We start from the raw sequence: 26,857 nt of genomic DNA, 5'->3' as shown, positions 1-26,857 counted from the left end.
CGAAAATAGCAAAGCCCATGACTAACTTAATGAAGAAAGATTGTAAGTTTAACTGGAGTGAGAAAGCCTTTCAAACGCTCAAACAGAGATTGACTTCAACACATGTCCTAACCTTGCCTAACGGGAATGAGGGATATCATGTCTCCAGTGATGTGTCAAAGAATGGGTTGGGTTGTGTTCTTATGCAAAATGGGAAAGTCATAGCTTATGCGTTCCGTCAACTAAAACCACATGAGGTTAACTACCCAACAAATGACCTAGAGTTGGCCGTAATTGTCTTTGCCTTTGCAATCTGGAGACATTACCTTTACGGGGTGACGTGTTAAATTTTCATTGATCACAAAGCCTCAATTACATCTTTACCCAGAAGGACCTTAAAATGAGACAACACAGGTGGTTAGAGCTCATTAAGGACTATGACTCAGACATATGATACCGTGAGGGTAAAGCAAACATTGTTGCTGATGCATTGAGTCGTAAATCTAGCAATTGCCTGAACACCTTGGTAGTTGCCGACAAACTTTGTGAGGAATTTCCTAAACTCCACATAGAAGTTGTTCATGAAGGGGACGTGGAAAAGATATTGAGTTCCCTAACCATCTAGCCCAACATCCTAGATGAAATAAGAGAGGGGGAGCTTGGGGAGTGAAGCTTGAGTAAGTCAAAGCGAAACATAAGGAGGGGAAAACAGAAGGGTTTGAAATCCACGAAGATGGGAGTGTACGCTACAAGGATCAGTGGTGTGTACCGCAAAAATGTGAGGAGTTGTAGCAAAAGATAATGAATGAAGGTCATAATAGGAATTATTTCGTCCACCTAGTGGAGATAAATTATATAAGGACCTCAAGATGTTTTAGTGGCCTGGAATGAAGAGGGTAGTGGCCGAGTTTGTTCCCGAATGTCTGACATGTTAGAAGGTTAAGAGTGAACACAAGAGACCTTAAAGCAAAATCCAACCTCTATACATTCCTTATCCATTTACTTCGTCGTAGCCTTACCTAGGAGTCGGGGAGGCAATAACACAATATGGGTGATAATTGATAGGTTAGATAAGACTGCGAGGTTCATACCCATGAAACACACGTGGATTATGGAAGCCCTAGCCAAAGCATACATTAAGCATGTCATTTGATTGCATGGGATACCAACAAGTATAGTGTCTAATAGGGATTCACGATTCATTTTGAATTTCTAGAAAAAGGTCTAGCAAGCGTTTGGTAGTGAGCTATTGATGAGTACAACTTTTTACCCAGCTACAGACAGTCAAATAGAAAGAACCATCGAGACCTTAAAATACATGTTAAGAGCTTATTCCTTAGAATACCAAAAATACCATTTGGACCTTATAGAGTTCTCATACAACAACAATTATCATGCTAGTATTAGAATGGCTCCATTCGAAGCATTGTATTGGAGAAAGTGTCGTAGTCCATTGTGCTAGAACGACATTAGTGATATTGTGGTGTTAGGTCCTGAAATGATTGAAGACACTGTTGATCAAGTACGAGTTATTCAAAAGGGCTATACATGATAGGCAGAAGTCCTATGCGGATCAAAATCGAAGAGAAGAGAATTATGAAGTCGGTGAAAAAGTGTTGCTTAAGGTATCCCAATGAAAGGAGTGATGCGATTCAAGAAGAAAGATAAATTAAGCCCTAAGTTTATAAGATCATATGAGATTTTCACGTATCCCAACTCCGGAAATACGTACATGACGATTCGCATGTCCTAGAACCCTAAACCGTCGAATTAAACGAAACATTGTCCTATGATGAGAAACCATTCAAGATCCTAGACCACAAGGTGCACAATACGAGAAATAAGGATGTCAATGTTGTGAAGGTGTTGTGGTGAAATCTGAAAAATGAAGAAGCCACACGGGAAGCAGAAGATGCGATGCATCTGAAGTACCATGAGCTTTTTAGAGAGGTAGGTGATTTACGGGGATGTAACTTTTCTTTTACGGGGGGGAAGAATGCGATAGAATTTCACACTTCCACGCTAAAGTTTGCAAAAGTCGGTTAAGTATGTTACTTATGTGTATTTATCGCTTATGTGGCTTGCGTAAATTAGAAAACGCCTGTGAAATATAGGGACTTAGGCATGCAAAAGATCATCGTTAAGACTGGCTACCTCAAAGTTTCGGGATGATACTTCCTCTTTAACGAGGAAGCCTATAACACTCTGTATTTTTTATAGTTAGTTTTATAAATAAAAAAAATGTAAAGAATAAAGTTGAAAGTATTTTTAATATTATTTAGGAAAGAAATATATAATTTGGGTAAGCCTACGGTTATAATTTAACTATACAACCAACTTTTGTACCTATTATACTATAATTTGGTTTTGTTTTATTTTCCAAATAAATAAGATAAGAAATCGGAATTTTGATTTGGAAAGAAATCCTATTAAACTTAGGTTTCTCATCCTATAAATGAGAAAAAGAAAAGGAAAAAAATAATAACCCTAACTTTCTCATAATCAGTCTTTTTCCTCCCCCAAAGATTTTTCTCTCTCCTAATGTCTTTCTTCTTCCTCGTCATACCCATTTATCCTCCTCTACACAACTATTCTTATCCTCCTCAGAGTTCTCGTCGGCCTTCAAGGCTTGCTTCGTGTGTGGTTGCTACTAGTTTGGTGTGCGAGGGTGTGTCGAGGCGAGTTGATGGTGCTGACGTGTGTGTGTGTGTGTGAAGTGTGCTCGAGTGCTAGCGTCGAGGGTGTGCAAGGCTTGCGCGTGGTGTGTGGCTCGAGGTCGTGTGAGCACTGGGTGTGGCTCGACAGTGTCGATGATCGAGTTTGGTGTTATGCGGGTGTTCGTGCGAGGCTGGGCTCGAGTATGGTTATGTCACACTGGTTAGCCGGGCCTCTCGGAGCAGGTCGGAGGCTCGAGTGGTGGGAGTCGTCGTCAGACGCCGGTGGACTCTAGTGGTTATCGTCCCTCTTTCTTGTTTAAATTAATTTATATAATATGATTTTGTTATTCTTATGTATCTTTGTTAAAGTAGGCACTACTACTTTACTACCTCATAGTACATCAGTTCTGATACTACAGCAGCAGTATGTGAGCACTACCTAGTATGCTGCAATCCCAAGGAGGATTTTTCTCTCTAGCGTCAGTGCCAATCATTAGCTTTTGTCCTTTTGTGTTGCTGGCAATTGTGCCGTTATTTCAGCACTTTCCTAGGAAACTTCTTGTGGTTTTTTCTAGTCTATAAAAGACTAAGTTGTAAGCTGTTTACAGCAACACAGTTGAATGAATGAATGAGAGAAAGTAGTGAAGAAAATTTATGTCTTGCTCTAAATGTTTTCATGGTATCAGAGCTTAGGCTCGAGAATTAACTACATCTCTCATGTTTTTGCGCTAAAAATCTTCCCTAAACACATCTAAACTTTCAACCTACTCTCAAAATAGCTAAAAAAAAATAAATCTGCCATGACTAATACCACTATAGAGGTAAGTAGTCCTCTTTACCTCCATCCATCAGATGAAAATAATTTTCTGATGATAGAAAAACTACAAGGTTCTGCTTATTACAGATCTTGGAAGAGATCAATGAAGATTGGTCTGGCATCAAAAAGAAAACTGGATTTTGTGACAGGAGTGGTAAGAAGAGATGAGAAAGATGCTGTTAAAGGAGAAGCCTGGGATACATGTAACAGTATGATTATCTCTTGGATTCTGGGTTCTGTAAATGAATCCATTAAGAGGTATGTAATGTTTGTGAGTAATGCACACCAGATATGGATGCAATTAGAGAAAAGTATCTCTGTCACAAATGGATCAAGAAAATATAAACTGAACAAAGAATTATATGAAGCAAAACAACAAGGTAAACAGGTGAGTGAGTATTAAACCATGATGAAGTGTCACTGGGAGGAACTGGACTCTCTGAATACTCTACCTCCTATTACCACTGTGACAGCAAAGATAACAAGCTTCGTTGAAGCTCTCACTCAACAGCAAGATGAACATAAGTTGTTCCAGTTTTTAAATGGACTTGATGAAGTCTATGGAACTCAGAGAAGCAACATTCTCATGATGTCTCCACTTCCTACAGTGGAAACTGCCTGTAGCTTCTTAGAACAAGAAGAAGCTCAGAGAGAGCTGTTGAGTCAAGTGAAAGAAGAAATAGAAACTTTGGCTATATTCAGTAAAGGGACAGGGGGAGCCTCAACTAGCACACCTTCTACTACTCAATGCACTGTGTGTAGTAAAACTGGACACACAAAGGAAAGTTGCTGGTTTGTAGTAGGGTTTCCCAAGAACAAAGCCAGAACTCATGGACTTCCATACAACAAAGGGAAGGGAAAAGAATAATTATGGTCAGCAAAAATGGAGTAAAGGGAAGCCATCTGGTGTGAAAGTAGCAGCAAATGTTCAAAATCAGAGTGACAACATGTCAATTTCAAGCAACAACACCACCATTACTGCTCAACAACTTGAAGCAATTCTCAGACTCTACCTACTCCATCTTAAGGTGAAGACACTGAAGATGAGATGGACATACATTACTCAGGTATGGTATCATGTTACTTTGCTGATTCTGTAAACATGGATACATGGATTCTGGTGCCTAAGATCATATGACTGGGAATTTCTTTATATTAAAACATGTTGTGTCATGCAAAGATAACTCCTTGATTAATTTGCCTATTGGTCAGACTTCTAAAGTCACTCATACTGGTACTGTGATATTAGAAAGCAACATAAAGCTGAGAAATGTTCTGTATATTCCTGCTTTTAAACATAACCTTTTGTCTGTGAACAAGTTATGTGAAGATCTAAAATGTAAGGCAACATTTCTTGATGAATATTGTCTGATCATTGACTGTGTGAATGAAGAAATAAAAGGTGTAGGAAAAAGTGCTAATGGTCTTTACTATCTGATAAATGAACCAGTTGAGAAAATCTTTTAGAATTAAAGAAGAGACCAGTAGTGTAATTCAAAGAACAAGAAAAGGGTGGCTATGAATGCACAAAATTACACTGAATTTCCTAGTGTAATAAGGGATGTACCAAAGTTGAACAAAGAAACATTGTGGCATCATAGATTGGGGCATGCTCTAATGAAGAAACTTGCTATGATAGATTCTATTGATCTGAAGGGTGGATGTCAGGATGTTTGTATTACATGTCCTTTGGCAAGATTCACAAAGTTGCCTTTTAAAAGGAGTGAGTCAAAGGCAGGAGAACTGTTAGAAATGGTGCACATGGATACCTGGGGGCCTTACAAGGTGAACTATAAGGGAAAATATAGGTATTTTCTCACTTTGGTAGATGACTACTCAAGACTAACATGGGTGCATCTACTGAAGTTGAAGTCTGATGCCTTTGGTGCCTTGGAAAACTTTGTCAATATGGCAAGGACACAGTTTGGAAAGAGCATAAAGGTCATAAGATCAGATAATGCTTTAGAATTTGATGATAGTAAGTGTAGGCCATACTTTGAGAAGCTTGGGATAATTCACCAAACATCATGTCCTGATAGGCACAGCAAAATGGCAGAGTAGAGAGGAGACACAGAAATGTTCTTGAAATGGCAAGGGCCATAAGGTTTCAGAGTGGTCTTCCACTTCATTTCTGGGGTGACTGTGTGATGACAGCAACCTATATTACTAACAGGTTGCCCAGTTCAGTTCATCAGGGAAAGAGCCCTTATGAAATGTGCTATGGAAAGAAACCAAATTACAGCATGATGAAATGTTTTGGTTGCTTAGCTATGGCATATAATCCTGATAGAAGAAAAGATAAGTTTGGTGCAAGAGGTATACCTTGTATCTTCATTGGATACTCAAATACTCAGAAGGGGTACAAGCTTCATAATCTTGTTAGTGGAGTATCATTTGTGAGTAGGGATGTAAAATTTCATGAAATATATATCCTTATCACATCTTTCATACTACATCTCATAAGAAGGTGGACATTTGTGAGCCTCCTAAACAAAACATTGTATGGAGTGAAGTGAATAATGAAGAAACACACCAAGAGAATACTGAGAGGGGTGATGGTGATGCAGAAATAGATGGTATGGTGGATGTGGAAGCTGATGTTCCAGTGTCTCCAAGAAGATCTAGAAGAGAACATAAAGCTCCAACTTGGCATATTGACTATGAAGTGAGAGCAAATCTTGTTCAAAAAGTGACTGACATTCAAGTCACTAAGCAGTACACATCTCCTGAGTACAATAGAGAGAGCACCTGATCCAAGTTCTTTAAAGAAGCAGTGAAACACAAGCAGTGGCTGAAGCTATGAATGAAGAATTGGAGGCTCTAGAAAGCAACAACACATGGGAAATTACAGAGTTACCCACAGGGAAGCATGCTATTGGTTGCAAATGGATCTACACAACTAAAATTGATCCACAAAGGCAAGACCTGAGATACAAGTCTAGACTTGTTGTTCTGGGGAATAGACAATAATATGGTCTGGACTATGGTGAAACATTTGCACCTGTTGCAAAATTGACTACTGTAAGGTCAATCATAGCTGTTGCAGCTATTCAAGGCTGGCATACACATCAAATGGATGTGAAAAATGCTTTTTGCATGGAGAACTTGAAGAAACTGTGTATATGAAGTTGCCACCAGGATACACAAAGCAAGGTTCAGATTTAATGTTGATAAGCCAAGGGAAGCTGTGACTACACTGAAATAAGCTCAAGGTATGTAAGCTATTAAAATCACTGTATGGGCTTAAACAAGCACCCAGACAGTGGTTTACTAAGCTAAGCTGTATTGAAGAGTAATGGATTCACTCAATCTAATGCTGATTACTCTCTGTTTGTGAAGCAAGAAGGATCTACATTTACAGCTATCTAGCTTATGTAGATGACTTATACTCACTGGAAACAACATGAGAGAGTATTTCAAGCAAAACAGTTTCTGAGCACTGAATTTAAAATGAAAGACCTAGGTGAGTTGAAATATTTCCTAGGTATTGAAGTTGATAGGAATGATCAAGGTATTTTCTTATCTCAAAGAAAATATATTACAGACCTACTTGAAGATTCTGGGCTAATGGACTGCATACCCCTGAAATTACCCATGGACACTCATGTGAAGCTGCTTACAAGTTTAGGAGATTTGCTGCCTAACCCTGAGCTGTATCAAAGGCTGATAGGGAAACCATCACAAGACCAGACATTGCATACAATGTGCATGTCTTAAGTCAATTCATGCATGCTCCCACTACAGTGCACTATCAAGCTGCAAAAAGGGTACTCAGGTACCTAGCTGGTTCAAGGGAACAAGGCATTCTTCTAGCCAGTCAATCTGCAGCAAAACTTCAAGCTTACTGTGATAGTGACTGGGGAGGTTGTCCTAATACAAGAAGATCTACCACTGGCTTTTGTATAATGCTTGGAAACTCTCCTCTCACATGGAAATCTAAGAAGCAATATGTGGTGGCTAGATCTACATCAAAAGCAGAATGTAGGGCTCTTGCCATGACTGTGTGTGAAGTCATTTGGATCAAACAGCTACTTAAAGATCTTGGCTTGAAAAATTTGGACACTACACCTATTTTCTGTGACAATCATGCAGCATTAGCTATAGCTTCTAACCTAGTGCACCATGAAAAGACCAAGCATGTAGGGATTGATTGTCATTTCATCAGGGATCAAGTTGGTTCAGGAGATGTTCTTCCTACATATGTACCTAGTGCACAACAGTTAGTTGATGTACTCACTAAAATCTTGACAACTGAACAACATCAGTCTCTTCTATTCAAGCTGGGAGTTTTACAATCCTCTCCACTCTCAGCTTGAGGGGGAGTGTTAAAGTAGACACTACTACTTTACTACATCATAGTACATCAGTTCTGATACTACAGCAGCAGTATGTGAGCACTACCTAGTATGCTGCAATCCCAAGGAGGATTTTTCTCTCTGGCGTCAGTGCCAATCATTAGCTTTTGTCCTTTTGTGTTGTTAGCAATTGTGCCGTTATTTCATCACTTTCCTAGGAAACTTCTTGTGGTTTTTTCTAGTCTATAAAAGACTAAGTTGTAAGCTGTTTACAGCAACACAGTTGAATGAATGAATGAGAGAAAGTAGTGAAGAAAATTTATTTCTTGCTCTAAATGTTTTCAATCTTTGATTAGGTTTTGTAATGATAAGTAATGTATAGAATTAGTAAAAGAAATCGTATTTATAATTATGTTGTAGATATTAAGATAATTCTATTTCTCAAATCTGATTTTTATAATACTTGTGTACGTAATGGTATAAGCTGGTTTTGTAAATAAAGTATAGTAAAGTTAAAGGGAATCAGATTCTTGATTATACTATTAGTTCTTAGAAGTATTTTAATTCTCAATTCTAATTTTTTAACACTCATGTATATTTGTGTAAGTTTTGTTATTACAAACCAAGTATAATATAAGTTAACAAAAGTCAGATTTACAAGCATATGATCAAGTCCTAAATATGTTAGTTTCAATAAAGTTTAAATAACAAGAACATTTATTTTTAATATTCAAAATATCATATTTTACATAGTTGGATAAGCTGATTTTGGTTCTAATAATATCGAGGACTTCGCACTGAAATACTTTTATTCTTCGATTAGGTCCCAGTTTCATAAGCGACATGTTTTGAGTAGTCAGTGAAGATTCTTTGTTACAAGGTACGTACGTGTACTAGTTCAATTAGATACATTAGTATCATGCTAAGTTAGGAATTATTTTATTGAAACCTAGAATCATGATAGGGAACTATTGTTGGTTATGATTGATGAGATTCTTTCGTAACATGTAATTAATTGAAAATTTGTATGTATTTTCTTGTTGTATGACTTGTGAGTTGGGATGAATTATTATTGGTATGTGTAATTATATCGTATCGCAAGCTTGAAATGAGAATTGGATTGGAATCCTATGATTTATTGTTGGAGCAAGGATGTTGCAAGAGGTTGCCTAAACTAAAGAATTAAACAATATATCTAAGAAGGAAAATCAAATGATTATATGTTTAATATTATGTGAATGAATATAACTAAGAAGGATATTTGACGATAAACTTGTAGTTGAAATTCCTACCAGTAGTGAACAATGGGCGAGTGTGGGACTTATTCTACACTCCTACGCAGGCCCACTGTGACGACAATAATGTCCTTATTAATTTTGATAACTTAAGTAGGCAGAAGGTTCTGTACGATCTTGAGGGTTTGCATACTAAGGTGATGGGTGTGATCAAGTAGAACGAAACCGCATTGTATTCCATCTAATAGACCAAGTTGTCTATTAAGGATTAAGTCACCTGTATAATTGTAGAAAGATGATGGTGCCCGTTCATTGCGAATTAAATTATAAAAGTAATAAAATATAATACTCTCGTAATTTCATGTCTAGGAATGATTCTTATTATATTGACTATACTAGGTATACTATGTAACTGTTTAAGTACGTACTCAGCATAGCTGATGGTTTGTTGGTTGTGACTTGTGATGAACCATTAATATTCAATGCAGAGCAAAGTAGGTATGTTGATGATGCTACATGAGTTAGGCATACATGGGATACTTTATCATACATAGATAACTTAACAAAAGCTTAATTGGAACTACTAGAATTATCACTACTACATTTTTTGATCAAATGCAACAACTTAAAAAAGCTAATGCAATGACTTTTTCACTACCGTTGCAATAGTTAGGGTCTAATACAATGGAAATAAAACTTCAACCACTAAGAGGGTAGTTATTGCAACGGGTTGGTCCTTAGCCGTTGCAATAGGTAAGTCAATCGTTGTAACAGCTAAACAAATCGTTTTTTAGAAATTTGAAATATGCATTCAATATTTTATATTTCGCTCTCTATCTTTTTAAGAAACTTCAAACCATCGTTTACCGTGCTGCTAACAAAAAAAACTACTAGACAAGCTTCATAAATTATAAAGAGATGAACTTTGGCTTTTCTCACGAAATAACAAACATATATATACGAGAGAAGGAAACGAAGACGAAGAGAGCGAAAGTTCGACCTCTCACCTCTGTAAACTTCCTACGAAATCTGTAAGTTTTGTGTGGGATTTTGGTATTTGTCATTTTGTACTTCCATTTGATTGAATATGGTCTTTTCCACATTCCAAGTTATTGAATTTTGGTTTATCATTAGACTTTTAGGGTTATGTATGTCGGTTTTTAGCATTTGATTCGAGTTTTCTTTTTATTATTTTTTTCTGTGATTAGGGATTGCGATTTTGATTTTTCGAAAATCCTAGTGTTTGGAAATGAGATTAGGATGCAAACTGATGAATGCATATGTAGTTTTGGGATGCTAGTGAATAGTTAATAGATTTTTCAGCTTGTGAATAAAAATTTCTAATCTCTATTACATAAGGGAAGAGGGGAGCAACGGTGTCCTCTTTTGAACTGACTATTTTGCCCCCCTTCCCTTTCTAAATTACAAAAGGAATCTCAATACCAAAATGGAGGTCAAACAAAGCCACCGGAAATTAATTTCAACAATCACTCAGAAAGCACTTATATGAGGAAACTTTACAAATCACTCATAGAATTGAGAAAATGCACATTCGTCCATCGGCGATTTGCGAACTTTCAAACAGGTACATAATCTTTTTAACCTTCAAAGTTATTTCACATTAGTCGAGTGTTATGTAGTTGAAAAAAATGGAGATAATAGGAATTAGTTGAAAAGGGTTTTTATACAATTAGACTTGAATTTGATTCATTTTCATAATAAAATCTGAAAACAAGATGTGTATGAAATTTGATTCATTTATGACACTGATGAAAAAGTTACAAATTTAGTTCTTTTTTAAAAATTCCAATATAAATTTTTGCCCAAATCTTTTGCAAAATATCCATGTTCAGAAATAAAATTTAAAAAACGAAACAATATCATACCTTTTTGCGAACAACTTTTGCAAAAATTCATTTTCAGAAAAAAAAATTTACATTAATTTTCGAAATCAGATTGTGTATGAAAAATTTTAAATTTCGTTTCACCTATAATTAAAACTCAAAGTGTTAAAATTTAGAAAAGGAGAAAAATAAAAAATGACCATTTCATGCGAAATCAAATTGTGTATGAAAAACTTAAAATTTCATTTTAAATATAATTGAAACTCAAAGTGTTAAGATTTAGAAAAGGAGAAAAATTAAAATGATCATTTCATGCAAAATCAGTTTGTTTATGAAAATTTAAAATTTCATTTCAAATATAATTGAAACTCAAAGTGTGAACATTTAGAAAAGGAGAAAAATTAAAATGATGAAAGTTTTTAAATATTAATTTGTGAAATCAGAATTTAGAAGTTAGACAAGGAAAAACCACTGAAATTGTCTTATACTCTTCGGTTACAATTTTGGGATCATAGAGAAATTACTGAAATCCATATCAAAAACTATTATAAATTACAAAAATGAATAAAACCAAAAAAAAGAACATGATGATATTTAGTAAAGAACATCATACTGATTATAAAATAACATGCACATATAAGACTTGAGAAACAAAAAACTATTCAAAATCACAAAAATGAATAACAACATAAAAAGTACATGAAAGAATCTTATTCACAAAATGGAGGTGAACTTAAATACTAACTTGCATTTTCAGTTTGTTTACTACTTAGTATTAGGCCTATAAATATCATTGCACGCATCGCGTGCACAAAAGACTAGTATAAATTAAATGTGTTCTATGTGCAATTTGTAAATTCTGGTATAGTAGTGCGTTTTGATAGGAACACGAAGTGTTTGTGGAAAGCTCTAAGAGAGAGAAACTTGAAGTTAGAGGGTAGAAGAAGCTCATGAATGTGTAAACCATTGTAAGTGAACAATTCAAGCTATATTCTAGACTTTCCTACTTGAATTCGTTCTCTATTATATGTATTAGCAACAATTCTATTATGTCTATTAGCCACTTCGTCGCTGGAAAAGGTGAAATCTTCTAGCTTTAAAATTCAAGCGGAAAGAGGAATTTTCATCAAGGGAAAAGGTCAGTTTAGCTTATCTTTTAGTTTATGAAATTTGTTATCTCTAAGGAGGTGTTTGGTTCATATAGTGGTATGGGTTTTGAATCAGGAATGAAACCAAGGTGGTATAAATTTGGAACTGGATACCTAATACCATGTGTATGGTTTTATCTGGGAATGATTTTATTTTCTTCTATTTGATACCTTGAGGTATTGGTATGAGTCATACCCACCTACCCCCCTTAGGTTTCTAAACCCCATACCTTATGGGTTTGAGGTATTGGTTCTAAATCTTTTAATTTTGTAAATAAACACTAGTTATGGGTTTTGCTCATTCTAAACCCATACCTCATACCAAAATCATATGAACCAAACACCCCCTAATAGTACTATAGTTTAACTAAACAGAAGGAGTTTGCTCTCCTATATTTATATTTAGGGTAATTCTAATGTGATGTAATATACGAATTTTTTAATCATATAGATACAGATGCACTATTGTTTGTAGATACCAAGCTTGATTTGTATAGTTGGTTGGGGGCTACAAATTTGAATCTTCTGAACTACGGTACATGAAGGTAGGGATTTTTCCCGTTATCTTTTTCCCCATACTCTTATGTGTTTGGCCCGCAAATACTAAATCCAAAACATTGGCATGTTCAAGTCAAAATCGTTTCCTTCTCCTTACCATAAATAAACTATTGTTTGTTAAAGCTAACACGGTCCATTTAGTAGTTGACAAATAAATAGTGTTTATAGTAATGAATGGATTTATAACTAACATGTGATAAAACTTCATGTTCAAACATATTTACTTTATGAATTCATGAGATTTACTTAGCTTCAAAAAAACATGTAACTTACTTCATATATAGAATTTTGTCCACTTTAAATAAAACACATGTTTAAAGAAAAAGTTTTATCACCATCAGAATTTCTTAACAGAATCTATTAAACGCTGTTCGCGGTCGTATTACGTTTTCAATTTTTAGTACTTAATAAATATGATAATTAGAAAAAAAGTTCTTATAAACATTATTGTGATTTGTTAACCTCTAGCTGACTAGCAGCATTATCTTTCATATTTAAGTACTAGTGCATTAATTAATTAATTGTAAAAACATTTACATACATGCTACTTCGCCCAAGTACAATAGTTAGTTATCATGTACGTTATATTGCAAGGAGTGTATCCCTTAGCTTAGCCAATTGGCCTTAGTAGAGATGTCTCCATTATGATTACTTTTATTGTATGAAGTCTTTGTAAATTCATTAGCATTTATTAGCAGGACGCAGGTACATTATTTTTTTGGTAGTATCAAGATATATATATATATATATATATATATATATTCTTATGTGATACTAAAAGCAAGAAAAAAAAATCTTATGTATGATTTATTTCCATGTCTTGATTTAGAGTATGGAGTGGCCAATGTATTCAGTAATGCTATACTTAGCTAGTTGAGGCCATTAATTCATGGAAATTAAGAGTGTGAAGTATAATGAACCGAGAAAACAAAGTTTATATAGCCCAAGCTCCAAGCTAGCTAGCTATTATGTATCCGTACAAACCCCAATCATACTTTTATTAAGACAAACCTAATTTTCGTATTCCTTACACAATCGTCATCAAGTAAATTGTGATAGAATTTATAATTTATCATACATGATCATTTGAGTGGAGTCCAATATAGTACGATCATACAATTTGAGAAAGGTTCAACACCAAAATAACTTGGGTAATGAAACAAAAGGATCTTAAACAACAGTTATATTAAAGAGTTTTATTATGTGTGTACAGTTTTTCATCTAGTTATATTATGTATATATTGTCTCTCCTCTAATCATGCTAAGTGTAATATTATAGAGTTAATGTTTGATCCAGTTATGTTATGTATATAGTATATTTCCTCTTATCATGCTAAGTGTAATGTCGATGGCTCTAGTATAGAGATATTGTTTGATATAGTTATTTTTGTTTGGTTTCAAAGTCAGTTTTGGAAAATGTAAAAAAGGGAGGAAGAATGAGATTTTGGCCAATAAGCAAGAGCTTGATGCTCAACAAAATAATTGAGCTAAAAATAGGAAGCTAATTTTTAATAGATCTCCACAATACTACATACGAAAATCAGGTTTGGCATACTAGTTCCGTCACTACATGTAGTTAGTCGTGATGTTTGGTTCCTAATGCAACTTGCTTATTGATTGCAGGAGAAAGCGACTATCTCTATGTGAAGAGAGGCTAAGTTGAAGGGCGGATTCTATGTCGAAGCTGAAGCTAAGCTCTTCTTTATCGTTCATAATAGAGGGTGAGTGATTTGTACATGTTTTTGAACTCTGATTATTTGTACGTTTTTCTTGACATGCATTTATGTGATATTTGATTGTATGTTTAGTATCAATGTCATACACCCAAAGACAAGGGTCGATCATGCATCTTCTCCGATTGATACAAATCTTAAACCGAAACTAAAATTCTTCATGTTGTATTTATTTGTCCATTTGAATTGTTTATTAATCTGCTTGTGGTATTGGTTCATTAATCTACGCTTTTATTTTTTTAACCCTTGTCATAATGTAGTTTTTGTTATTCATTTGATTTATTTATCTGTGCTTTTAAATCTAGAAAATTGTTTATATGTTTATGGCATGTATAATGTAAATCATTTAGTTATTTATACTATTTTTAACATTCGATCTTTGTATAGTGATTGAAAACATGATATGAGGTCTTAACTCATGTAGCAGCCATAACATCAGCAACAATCACCTCAGAGGGGTGAGATGATGCCGAACTAGAAACTAAAACATGTGACTCCTGTTTAGCCAACATGAAGGAATAGAAGATGAGAGTTATTACTCACAGAAGCAGCGGTGGTGCAGCACGTAGTGCTATTAATGTCTATGTCTAAAACGTCATAAACGTCTATGTGATAGCCATTGTCATGTCTATGTGATAGCCTATTGCAATGTCTATGTGATAGCCATTGTCATAGGTCTAAAACGTCGTTGCATTAGACCTATAGCAACGCCTTCAGATGCAACGGGGGGGCCATTGCATTAGACATATTGCAACTGAAATTGGCCCTAATGCGACGAATTTCAAGGGTTGCATTAGGCTTAAAATGTAGTAGTGAATTAATATTAAGATTGATTGATTAACTTATAACGACCAAGTTCCACATTGCTGTAATTGATTTCACTTTCCAAAATTTCAATAGTTTCTTTCAAAGACATGTTTTTATCAAAAAGCTCAAAGAAAAGACTTTTAACATCAATCCTTATAGTGTTCAACCAATCAAAGTGTTCATTGCATATTTTATAATCTCTTTGGCACTCAAATTTCTTGTTACTCAAAACTATCCATTTATCATGTCATTCTATAACTATAGGAATTATGAAAGATACTTAAGATCTATAGGAATTATGAATACTTTGCTATCAAGTTTCTCAAGGAAATTGTCCTGATCAGTCTTTGAAATCAAACATAAGTTAGTAATTTCTTCCTCGGGTTGTTCCTCATCACCTTCAGAATCACTATCACCGTAAGCAGCGATCATAGCCTTCTTCAAATCATTCTCGGAGTATGAAGGTTTATAGTACATTTCCTTGTTGTGCTCCTTGCCTTTTACTTTTCCTTTCTTAATATCCCATTGGGGACAATCTCTTATAATGTGCTCCATACAACTACACTTGTGATAACCCAATTCCTTTCTAGAACTTGAGAATTTTCTGTTTAAGTTCCTCCTATGACTCCAAATTTTGTTGGATGCCTTCTTGAACTTCCTCACCAGCATAGCTCCTTCCTTATCATCTACTTCGTATTCATCATCCTCATCAGCCTTAAGCTCCATGCTACGATTCTTGGAACTGTCACCATTACTAGTTTTTCTATTTTGAACTTAGTAAAGTCCTTTGTCTCCATTACGACAGTCACCTTGGATCTCCCTCTCTCATCTTGAGGTAGACTCCTTAGAACTTTCGTTACCTGTTCAAGAACAAGCTCATTTATAATGTTAGTAAAACGAGTAAGCATTTCTTTGATTGTTTCTCTATACATTGTCTCAAAATTTTCAGACAGAGACATTAAAAGATCAATTTTTAACGTTTGCTTCATTAGTTCCTTCATGAGTTCTTTGGAGCAACTCCCAAGTTTTTTTAGTAGTTTTGCATCCATAGCACGATTGTATTCATGAGGCTCACTACCGCAATGAAGTAAATCAACACGTGCTAAAGAGAGTGCTTATAGGCAAAAATCAAGAATTCAATGGCTCAAGCTTTGTGTAGACACATAATAGCGTCTCCCAATTTAGGGATCCGATGATGAAACATACCACAGTCTTAATTGGTCTGATCGAAGGGGATAGCAAGCCGAAAAACTATCCTCAAACTATTTCGCAAAGTGTGAAATTCCTATTTTAAATCCCAACTAATTATTCCTGATAATAAATTGCATTTCGGGCCCAGCCCTTTGGAAAAGTCCAGAAATTAATTTTTCACGATAGTTAATCATTTTATTTTAATAAATAAAATTTTCGAAGATATTTTCATATATAAAACCATATTTTTGGAATCAAAAGATAAAATAATATCGCTAAAACACGTTTTCTAAAACGACTTGTCAAAGCGTGTCAAAAACCAAGGCGGTGCGATTGGTGCACCGTCATGCACCTAGCGCACCTTGGTGCGTCCGGTGCCATTGTCCGTCCACCTGTGTCAGGTGCACCAATCTGCACCTGATACGTTGCATTATGTGTCACAAAGATTTGTGTGCCTGACACACTTCTCTGCGTGACGCGCAAGTTTCTTTTCTATCCTTTTTAAAGCGCATACCATGTGTACTTATCCAATTTGGCGTGTTGTGCCAGGGGCACCAACGTGCGATTGCGCATCACACAAGGCACGCGCTTGGCGCACCTTGCGTGTGATATGCATTTTCCAGTTTCCTATAAATAGGCGTGATTTTCCGAATTAATCATACGGTTTTTTTATACACAACACTTCGAATTTACAATTCAATACTTTATGAATCTCCTTAGAAAACCTCTCTACAAAATTCATGCTTACATACACAAACATATTTTTTTAGTCATACATATACACGTTCATATCTTTTTGCTTCATGATTGCTTGTTCCGAAGGTTGTCAATCTCTTAGACCCAACGCAAAATATAATATTGAGGGTAATTAAATAAATCTATGATTTTTATATTGAAGTTACTAACTATTTCTTTCATGATGTAGATCTTTAATATAAAATCATTCTATTGGTACATACTAATCCCCATTCTTACTTTTTTTTTTATTCATGTTCATATGCTTATGCAAGCTACATGATTGTCATGTTTATGATTTTATTATATCACATGTTATTTTTTTTAATCAAAGACATAAAGAGTTGTTTTAACGTTAATTAGATAACTTGAACAACCTGCTAGGTTCCCTATAAATTTAATTGCATAATAAATATCAGTAAAAAAATAGTCTTTTATATGTTTCTTGAACCAACCTAGAGGGTGCATGAAAATATTATGTGTTTATTCTATTGCATAAAAATTGACATGAATTGCTATTAAGTAGTGGCCAACAATATACGACTTGGTTCCTGACTATGCTTGTACTTTCAACCCCGAACTCAATTTTTTGGTTCATTGACCATCGATGGAGTCAAGACGGGAAAATCTACATTGGATAAGTTCCTAATTTGTACCTATGATTTTCCAATATCCAATTAGGTTTACTAGCATTTAAACACTTAGCTTGTTGGCGATTTCAAAATATTTTCAAAATAAAACCTCCACAATTAGGTAGTGAAATACGCGCTCATCCCGCGTAGGCGAAATAAAAACATGTCTACAATTTTAACTGCATTGGCAAGGATTTTAAAAAATTAATTTTTTAAATGAGTGGGTGAAACTCGAAAAATACGATTCATACTCTTTTTATGCCTTAAAATAATATATTGGTTTGCATATGCATGGCTATTGTTTAAGCCACTATAAGGACAATCTACATTGCCTCAATGGCACATGTTCTATGCGTGAGGCCACCCCCGAGGGGTTTGCGCTTTGTCCTTCTAAACAACTTCCGGAGTGATAGTACTGGATCTTAGTCATAAGCAAACCTACCCAACCATGGCATTGTTCTCTTGTTTCTGACTTGAAAACATACTGGAGTGCTTCTTACCCATAGCAACCTCTTTAAGCAGAAGAACGAAGCATGAGATCAATCTCTTAATCATGGACCCTTTTTGACTTAAGCTACACCTGACCATAGTTGCAGATATAAAACTGGACTTTAGGTGAAACTTTCGCATCCATATTACATGACACTTGCTTGTGATTACAATTTTGAATGTTATTATCTTGTCAATTTGTCATTATTATGCTTCATACCTAAAAACCGTGTCCAAAAAACAACAAAAGATTCTCAATTGGCCAAAATCTCGCCTACATCCCCAAAAAACATTACATTGTGCCTGCAAACCACTCCTGCACCAGATGCACAGTTGTGTGTCACGCACCAAAAATGTTGCGTGGCAAGCAGTCTGTAGTTCACATGCTTCTCGTCGATTTGCGTGGTGGTCGATCCTATGTTTGGTCCATCTCCATTCGTGTAACGCATGGTCATTCTAAGGATCTCACCTCATTCAAGAAAAAATCAGTCTTTTCAAAAATCAAAAAAATCAATTTAATGTAAGGGCAAAATTTCAAAAAAAAAAAAACGACAGATGAAGCCTTTAGAGCTCTCGCTCCATGCCTGAACCATCCTCTCTAAAAATTATGTGAAGTTTGGGATTTTTCAGCAGGAGGTCGAAGCTCCCGCTCCAAGAAGATGGAACGCCAGCTTTGAATTCTCAGCATTTGGATGATGAAAATTGCTTGCATACAGGGAACTCCGAGCTCCCATTCCAAGTGCTGGAGTGTCAGCTTTAACTCTGCTTCTCCTCTTCTTTGCAATTTGGAGCTCCCTCTGTTCATTTAGAGGCTCCCTTTTTCCATTCCAAACCTCGGTAATCTCGAATAGGCCGCTACGGAACCTAAAAGGAGACAAGAACAAGTCATAGCATACGGTGTTCACAGCATCCAATCTTCGCATGAATTGGAAAACAACCTAGAACTCCCTAAAAGACTCAAATGCAGAAAACTAATGGAATCACTAACATTGAAAAGAGCCCTAAATAAGCATAAAATGGACTAAACAAGAGCTTAATGAGGGTGGAATGAGTCCATAAACGTGGCCTTATGGTTTCTTGGGATAAGTCAGAGAGTCCTTACCCTAAGTAATTTCTCTCCTTTCCCATTGAGTTTATGTCACTATAGAAAATTTATTTCTTATAGCCTTTCAATTGTCTATTTATTATGTTTTTATTTTAGTTTTCATTGGTCTTTCACCATCATATATGCTTCGGATTCGATGATGAAACCTGAATCGGTTTATTCCTAATGACCATGATTAATAAAAAATAAAGAAAAATGAAAAAAGGACAGCTTTTGGATCAGTAGTTATTCCCATCTTCCCTCCATCATCTATTAACCATCATCTCTATTAGCCAAAAATAATTCCTCCATGAAAAGCTCCAAAACTATTCTTCAAACCTTCCAATACCTTAAAACAAATGAGTTGTGTGCAAAAAAAAATCAATGCCACTCAAAAAAAGTGAAAAAAAATTCAAAGTGCGAAAAAAAGCAAAAGCAAAAGAAAACGCAGAGGACAAAAAGAAAAAATGCAAAAAAAAAAAGCCAAAAAGCAAACAAATAAAAAGTGAAGCTATGGGGATTGCAAACAAGTTCTACCCCTCATTATCCTTCAATCCATGAAACTCTTAAAGCATATATAACCAAAAACATGATCCTTACCTTAGCCATCCAATTAAACCTTCATCAAAACATTAAAAAACCTTACCTTAACCACTTCAACCTTTCATCAACCCTAACTTATTATTCAAGGTATGTCCAAGCCTGCTAGGTTGAATACACGAAAGGGCGGCCTAGGCAAAAGTTGGGGCACAAAAAAAAAAAAACCAGATCCAGAATTACGAATGGTCTGATTCCACAAAGATATGTAGGAATTCTTATCTCGAGGTCCGACCGCTTCAATAAAATAAATTAGTCATGGTCTAATGATTTGAATTTCTAGAATTCAGTAGCATACTTTTTCTAGATCCTCACATAGACTCGAGTCTGAACCTAGCCTTGTCAAAGCCTTTTTCTACCTATATTTATATAAGTCATAAATTAAACCTTTCTTTTTTTTCTATCCAAACTCCCCTTGTTCCTAAAGAATTGTCCTTCAATTCCATGATCTCTAGCGATATCTGACTTATCTAACTTTGCCTTATCAACTTTCCAAAGAAGAATCCCCATTGAAAATTTTGAATACTTAAGCCAGATCAACTACATTTCAATCAAGGCTCAAGCCTAATTCAATACAAACTTACCCAAAGTAGTCCCTTCTATATATGTGGGGGTTCCCCCAAATCATATTAGACTTCTGAAAAGTTGTAATATGGGGATCTCACTTGCAGACCTTGATTTCCAAACATCCTAATCTTGCATAACCCTGACCTTTCATAACATTCCATCTTTAAGGTCTTGCATAATATTAATCTTGCATGACGTGTCATCTTCCTTCTCTTTGTATAACCCTAGTCTTTGGATAAAGTCTCATGCATCCTAAGAGAGTCTCAGTTTGCATCATAGCATCATTATGTGATTTTTCTGAGTTGTATGCACTGATCTGCTAACATCTTCTTCAGCAAGTAATTAAATTGTTTGTGGCCTGCATACTAACTTTGTTTTGCAGAAAGTGGCGTATGTAGATCAGTTCTAAACTGCAGAGCATTTAGAATCGTTCTCTTTCCCTACACTATATACTTGACTTTTGGTTTCCTAAACCCACTCAAAGTGGGGGCTTTTGTAGGCACATAATCATGTCTCCCTATTTAAGGATCCAAGGATGAAACATACCGCAATTGTAATTGGTCCGACCCAAGGGGACAACAGTTTGAAAAGCCATCACAAAACGATTTTAAAAGGGTTAAAGTCTTATTTGAAAATTTTCCTGACAATAAATTGCATCTTGAGCCCAAAAATAAAGTTTTGAGCTTAATTCTTGAAAAAGCCCAACAATTAATTATTCATGATAGATAATTGTTTTACTTCAAGAAATAAATATTTTCAAAGATGTTTTCATAATTGAAATAGCATTTACGGACTTAAAAGATAAAAAAATCATTAAAATGTGTTCTATATTAAAAAAAAGCTGTCAAAAAGCAACATGGTGCACCTGGCGCATCATCGTGCGCCTTGTGCATCATTGTCGAACTGTGTCAAGCGCACCAATCTGCACCTTACACGTGACACTATGCGTGACACAGAGTTGTGTGCTTGGCGCACTCCCATGTATGATGCATATTGTTCTTTTCTATCTCTTTTTAAAGCGTGTACTCAGCTGATTGGGCATGTTGCGGTAGGCTCACCAATGTGCACCTAACACATCTAAATGTGTGCCGCACAGAGACATGCGCCAAGCGCATACTCAGCACAACACACATATTCTGTTTTCCTCTAAATAGGTCTTCATTTGCAATGGATTTTTTACACGGTTTTTCATACGACTTTCTTACTTTTACACTTCGACACTTTAATAACTTTTACGAACTCTCTCTAAAACTTTCATACTCTTCAACACATAAACACATAGAAACATGAACATTTAGACATTCAAAACACTCGTCATAACTTGCAAATATATTGTTCATTCTTCACGATTACTCGTCCCGAAAGTTGTCAATCTCTTAGACCCAAACCACGGTATAATCCTGAGGGTATTAGTAAATCCTTTATTTTTATATTGAATTTACTAACGCTTTATTTCCTAACGAAGAATATAAAACTCGTTCTTTTGTACGTTCTAACACTTTCATTTCTTTTCTATTTATTTTACATACACATGCATGTTATTATGATCGTCCAGTTAATGAATTCATCACCTCACATGTTATTTTTGCTAATCAAGGACCCAAAGAATTGTTCTAACATTAATTAGATAATTTGAAAAACCTGCTAGGTTCTCTGTAATTTGATTGCTTAATAACATGCCACTAAAAATAGTCTTTTATATGTTTCTAGAACCAACCTAGACTAAATTATGTTTAGGGTGTATGAAAATATTTCCTGGTTATTCTTTTCCATAAAATTTGACATGAATCGATATTAAGTAGAGGTCAGCCATGGGCGGCATGGTTCTTGATCGTGTTCGTACCCTCACCCCAAACTCAATCTATGGTGCATTGACCATCTATGGAGTCGGCACGAGAAAATCTACATTGGATAAGTCTCTAAGTTCTCCCTACAATTTTCCAATATACAATTAGGTTTATATATGAGTCTTCCATCAAATTAAAAACTTGTTGCGACTTCAAAAATATTTTAAGAAAACCCTTTACAATGAGGTACTCAGATAGGCGCTCATACAACGTAGGCGAAATAAAAACATGCCTAAAATTTGGTGACTCAACTGTGGATGATTTCAAAAAATTAATTCTTAAAATGAGTGGCTGAAACTCAAAAAATATATTTCATACTCTTTTATGCAACAGAATAATATTACACTTTTGCATATGCATAACTATTGTTGAAGCCACCATCAGGACAATCTACGTACCTTGCCTCATTAGTGCATGTTCTATGTGTAAGGCCACCCCCGGGGGGTTTTAGATTTGTTTGTGACTTCAAAAATGTTTTTAACAAAAACTTTACAATGAGGTAGTCAAATACAGTCTTATCCCACCTAGGTGAAATAAAAACACGCCCACAACAGTAAAGGTAGCAGGATTTCCAATGTATTTGGATATCACTGGGGAAACTGAGGAAATGGAGGAAGTTCTTGAACTAGAACCCGAGGAGAAACACAAGGAATAAGAGGAATATCCCCTAGTAGTGAAAAACATTACAAGGTTGGTTCCTAAAATGAAGTAAGTCAAAGTACCTTCCCATTCTAAGGGAACTCCAGCTACATCAGGAGTTCCTTCTCAATTTGGTGGGTTCAATGGTTTCACGCCTTTCTCCTCTAGGTCCTCTAGTGATTCCATGGATGTTGCGATCAAGGAACTAAAAGACAAAGTTGAGGAAGTCTTGGGTTCCCTGAAGAGTCTAGATGCTAAGATTCATAGTACTGTGGATTAATTTGTGAAGATAATCCAAGGCCCTCAATAAGTAGTGACTGCACTTGATCAACAAGTGATAGAGTGTCAACAAACTATCCTCAAGCGCATCAAAGAGGCGGCTTTTGAAGAAGTTTTTAAAGTTGAAGTTACTCCACCTCCTCAAGCCTAAACCTATCAACCCTTACATAAAACCAAAAAATGTTATTTTGTTGGGACAATTTCTTTTTATTTATTTTGGCTTATATAATTTGAATTTCTCTTGACATAAAGTTTCTTTTTGTTCTCTGTTTTGCTTCTTAATGTAACTTTTGCTTAGGACTACTAGTTTTTATATGCACGCGATGCGTGCGAAAATACGTAGAAAATTATTTTTTTGGGGGGATGTAGAAAATTAAATTAATTGTTAATTATATTTAATAAATTAGGGATATTTGAATTGTTGATGGTTTTCTTTTTTTAATTTTTTTAAAATTAATGAGGTAGTTTCCTTTATTTTTTTATTTTTTTTAATTAAAGTAGTTCGAATAGAGATATAATGAGGGTAAAATGGGGTTTCTAATATTTTGGTGTCCTACCCTTCTTCCCATTTAGAATAGAGATGTGTCTCTTATTCTTTAGAGTGCTTACGCTTTATAATTTGTTTGTGTTAACTGATGAACTTACTAACTTGCATTCTTACCTGAAAAAAAAAATTAGAGTGGTGTTGTGATTTGACTTGTCATTTCTTTGGCATAAAACCTTTTTGGCAATGCCAACAAGGAAAAGTAAAGTGCAAACTTGTGAAACTGAATTAACTCAAGTTCCTCATCACTATATTGTGTTTATCTCTTAGTCCAAAAAGGGGATAATCTTTTGATCTTGCTTTGTTTTTTTTTTCTATAGTAAGTAATTTTTATTTATTCATTAGTAATTTTTTTTTTAATTTTCTTAGTTTATTTCAATTAGTAAATTTTTTCTTGGTTTTACTTTACTTAGCAAAATTTTATTTGCGTTTGCTTCATTTTTGTTCTTAAAAGTGTGCTTATGTTGTCATCCCAAAAAGGGAATATTCTTGCCTTTGATGTTTCCGTGATGACAACATAACAAATGATATAATGGTTTCATTAAGTCTATTTTAGCTATAATTTTCCTAGGTTGGAAAACGTCAAAGGGAGTTGAGTTCCTGAGTAGGAGTTTGCAGCAAAAGACCTTGAGTAATAGCCCAATGCATGAAGTGAAGTCACATTGGAAGTCAAGGAACGTTTCAAGTATCAAGTATTGTATATCTTATGTCAACAGAGGGGTCTCAAACATATGATCAGAGTGATCGACCGCTTAGGGCCCCCAATTATAAGGGGCCCCACCTATATTTTATTTTTCTTACATTTTAGGCACTTTAGATTTAGATGGAAAATACATTTATTAATCCAAATTTTTTGCCGCTAATCTATATACTTTATTTTCATATTTCATAGCTTATTGTAGTTTTAAGGTATGTCTTTACTATACATTCTTTTAAATCTTTATTGTCTCCTTGCTAAAATTGAAAATAACATTGAAGTATTTAAGAAAGTTAATTCATTTTCATCTATTTTAACAAAAAAAATTAATTAATTATTCATAATACGAGATTAGAGATCCGTTTTATATCCTTATAGGGTTCATATTTAATGCATGACATAGGGCCCATAAATTGTCAGAGACGTCCCTGTATGTCGAAGTAATTGAAGAGTAGATGGAGTTCCTGAGCATGTCCTTGGCTAGAAACATAAGAGATCAAGCTTCAAATGGTGAAGGCATGAAGGCTAAAGTTATTAAGAGTTTAATTTTAGGATTTATGTTAGTGTTTAGAGGTATTTGATTAAGGTACTACGGAACAAGGACATTTGTACAAGCTTATGAAAATAATAAACTTGTTTTGGAAAAAATTAATTGGAAAATATTTTTAGAAAATATTTTTAATTTTGTGGCAAAGCAATAATATCACACGTTCCCTTAAAAATCTCTAACAGATTCTTAAGTGACGTTAGTGAGGAGTGTGGGTGAGTGTTCTTCAAGCATAATTCAACTACTAACTAACTGCCTAAAATTAAGGCACGAAGTCAGTTAGTGGAGGAAGTTTGTAACAAAGGTCATTAATTGTCCTTACACCTTCGCTATAAATAGAATGAATGTTTTGCTTTGAGATACACAACTGACATATTCCAAAAGCATCATTGAGCTAATAATTATAAGAAAATCCCTAAAGTCCCTAGTATGTTTTGAGTTCCTAGTACGTTACTTAATCTTCGAAACAATAGAGCTTTTCTTTCTATAGAGTTATGTTTGGGAAAAGAGTTGCGGGAACTCTTGTAAGCCATTGAGTAAAGTCGGGTATACAGAGAAAGAGGACAGTGATAGAGTTATCATTGCGAGGGTAGTTAAGTTCCTAGTGGAACTCGATTTGTGAAGTCCATAATTGATTGTAACTAGGTGTTCCTCTAATATAGTAAAAGATGTGAAAAAACCTAGTGCGTCTAGGTTAATCTCCTTATATTGAGATAGGAGATTCCTCGCTAAATCTCTCTATCGTACTTTACATTCCCATTGCTTTTAAAGTTCTAAATTCCGCAATCAAAGTTAGACAATTTGAATAGGGACGCCCATTGCTTTCAAAGTGAGTGTTCTATTGCCCCTAAGTTTAGAATCATCATCCAATCCTTTGGAAGGTGTTTTTAGACTTACATCATTAAAGAACCAAATATGAGCCCAACAACGAAGCAAATTAGAGGTCCAACATGAGGCGTGCATCAACCAATTGAAGAGCCCAAGTTCTGTTTGGGTTTCAAGCATGATTGTAAAGGAAGCCCAAGTTCTGTTTGGGTATCTATTTGTTTTTGTTGTTAGTTTTGGGTTGTAATAAAACCATGAGATTACTCATAAAGTAAACTCATCTTGGGCTTGTGTTTTGCTGCTATTAGGCTTGTGATTAAGCAGCAAATTAGGATAAATTGTGCTGATTATAACCTCTTGTAACAGCTCATTAAATGAGCATGAAAAAGGTCATGTTTTAAGGGAGTTTGTAACTCCCAAAACCTATCCAAAGGGAGGACGGTTTTATAGGATTTTTGGCTTCTTTTTCGCTGCTCCAATATCCTATTTAAGAAGAGCATATAAATGAGAAGTTCAGATTTGAGTTTGATAAAAAAAACCTTTGTGTTTATAGTTTTTACTTTGAGTTTGTCTCAAGTATTGCTAACCCTTATTACTTTAAGTGAGTCTTGAGTGATAAGCCTAGGGGAGATTGAGTGAGTCTTATCTCTAGCCTAGAACCCCAAAACATTGAGTGAGTTCTTGTGTTTTGGTACTATCCATTGTTTCAAGTGATTTCTAGTCAAAGTGAGTGTTCCATTGCCCCTAAGTTTAGAATCATCATCTAATCCTTTGGAAGGTGTTTTAGACTTACATCATCTGCTATCAGAGGTTTGCTGAAGAAATTCGTCGGAAAAATCGAGTTTTGGAGAAGAAACGAAACTGCTAGAATTTAACCCGTTTTTCATCCGACTTTGAAGGACGATTTCTCAAACTTGAGGAGTCCAAATTGGTCGATTCTTTTTTCATTCTTCATAACTTTTTGTCTAGAATACTCACAAAACTTTTCAGATTTTTATGTATTTTTGAGATATTAAACTGTGCACGTTTTTTGCAACTGCGCCAAAATAGAGCAAATCTGGCACACAAAACTTCAAACGACGGTTCCTCAATCATCTGGAAATCTTTTCAA

At 35.0% G+C, this 26,857-nt stretch overlaps 1 long non-coding RNA gene across 1 annotated transcript in view; it reads left to right on the top strand.

Annotated features, from left to right (window-relative positions):
- Positions 1-24,590, top strand: part of LOC109136128 (uncharacterized) — a 36,451-nt gene extending 11,861 nt beyond the window's left edge. Inside the window, exons 3-9 of the long non-coding RNA XR_007269537.2 lie at positions 8,572-8,628; positions 10,415-10,568; positions 11,696-11,795; positions 11,888-11,965; positions 12,427-12,520; positions 14,157-14,254; positions 24,249-24,590. This is a non-coding gene — a long non-coding RNA (uncharacterized LOC109136128). The remainder of the gene's footprint in view (positions 1-8,571; positions 8,629-10,414; positions 10,569-11,695; positions 11,796-11,887; positions 11,966-12,426; positions 12,521-14,156; positions 14,255-24,248) is intronic.
- Positions 24,591-26,857: the final 2,267 nt, after the last annotated feature.

Source organism: Beta vulgaris, chromosome 9 (assembly GCF_026745355.1).
Source record: "Beta vulgaris subsp. vulgaris cultivar EL10 chromosome 9, EL10.2, whole genome shotgun sequence".
In the NCBI taxonomy this organism is placed as follows: Eukaryota; Viridiplantae; Streptophyta; class Magnoliopsida; order Caryophyllales; family Amaranthaceae; genus Beta; species Beta vulgaris.
This window is presented reverse-complemented; position numbering and strand designations above follow the sequence as displayed.